Raw genomic sequence first — 1,658 nt, forward strand, 5'->3', positions numbered from 1 at the left:
AAGAACTCTCAATAAATTAGAGAAACTATACAGATGGAATTGAAGACACTAAAGAACATGTTAACAAGTTATAGTATTATATGTAATCAAATACCCAATTGTAACAGCAACAATCCTACAAAATATAATGGCACAACAGCTCTTTCTGTCAATATTTTCCTTAAATGTCAATGGGTTAAACTCTCCCATCAAAAGGCTTAGAGTAGCAGATTAGATAAGGAAACAAAACCCAGCAATTTTTTGTTTACGGGAAATACACTTAAAATTTCAGGATAGACATGCTTGCTTTAGCAGCACATATACTAAAATTGGAATGATACAGAGAAGATTAGCATGGCCCCTGCTCAAGGATGACACACAAATTTGTGCAGTGTTTCATATTGAAAAAAAAATTCAGGAAAGACTCAGAGTAATAGGATTGAAAACAATCATACAAGTTACTGGAACATATAAAAAGCTGGGATAGTCATACTTATATAAGACCCAGGTACATTCAACCTCAAGAAAATAGAGACCAGGATGGATATTACTTAATGATCAGGGGAACAATTTACCAAGAAGTACTAACTCTGATCAATATATATACACCAAATATAGAGCCAACAAATTGTTTAAGGCTTTTGCTCACACGCCTAGAGAAACATATGGATGGTAACCTGATAGTGGTTGGATATATCATACTTGCCATTAGATAGATCAATAGGCAGAACATTAGCAAGGATATAAGAGCCCTAACTGAGAAATTAAAAGAGATGAGACTAATGGATCTATACAGGGCTTTTCATCCTCAAAACACTGAATATATATTTTTCTTAAGTGCATACAGAAAATTCTCTAGAATAGATCACATTTTAGGATACAAGTCTAATTTACATAAATTCATAAATATAATAATTATAGCAAGCACCTATCAGACCGCAATGCCACAGAGATCAAGATTGATTGTAACAAGAAGATGTAGAAAAGATAACACCTGAAGACTAAATTCCATGATACTCAACAACAGCTGAGTCAAAGAGAAAATCAACGAAGAAATAAAGCAATTCCTCGAGACTAATGCTAATGAAGAAACAAATTTTCAAAATCTATTGGACACAGCAAAAGCAGTAATTAGGGGAAAACTCATAGTGATACAGATTTACATAAGGAGAGAAGAAAAAGACAAATGAACAACCTAAAGGCATACCTTACATATCTGAAAAACTAACAACAAAGGAACCCAAACACAAACAGAAGAAAAGAAATAATAAAAACCAGAGCAGAAATCAACAATATGAAAACAAGGAAAATAATACAAAAAAAAACCTGCCTAAATAAATTAAATTAGAAATGAAAGAGGAGAAATTACAACAGAACCCCCACAAATCCAATACAGCATAATAGCTTATTTATGAATAACTTTACTATGTAATCTAGAGGACCAAGGAGAAATGGGCAAATTTCTGGAAACATAAAATCTCTGAAAACTGAATAAAGATTAAGTAGAAAGCCAAAACAGGTCAATCACAAGTAAGAAAATTGAAACAATAATAAAGACTATTTCTAAGAATAAAAGTCATGGACCAGATGAGTTTATGGGTGAGGTTTTTTTTTTTTTTTTTTTTTTTTTTTTTTTTGCTGTTGTTGTTGTTGATATTTGGGTCACACCCGGTGACACT

At 32.1% G+C, this 1,658-nt stretch overlaps 1 non-coding gene across 1 annotated transcript; it reads left to right on the forward strand.

Moving 5' to 3' along the window:
* The first annotated feature begins 282 nt into the window (after positions 1-282).
* On the forward strand, positions 283-385 carry LOC126007328 (U6 spliceosomal RNA). Its single transcript, XR_007494909.1, has one exon. It is a non-coding gene; the product is annotated as a U6 spliceosomal RNA (small nuclear RNA).
* The last annotated feature ends 1,273 nt before the right edge of the window (positions 386-1,658 follow it).

Source organism: Suncus etruscus, chromosome 4 (genome assembly GCF_024139225.1).
Source record: "Suncus etruscus isolate mSunEtr1 chromosome 4, mSunEtr1.pri.cur, whole genome shotgun sequence".
Classification (NCBI taxonomy): Eukaryota; Metazoa; Chordata; class Mammalia; order Eulipotyphla; family Soricidae; genus Suncus; species Suncus etruscus.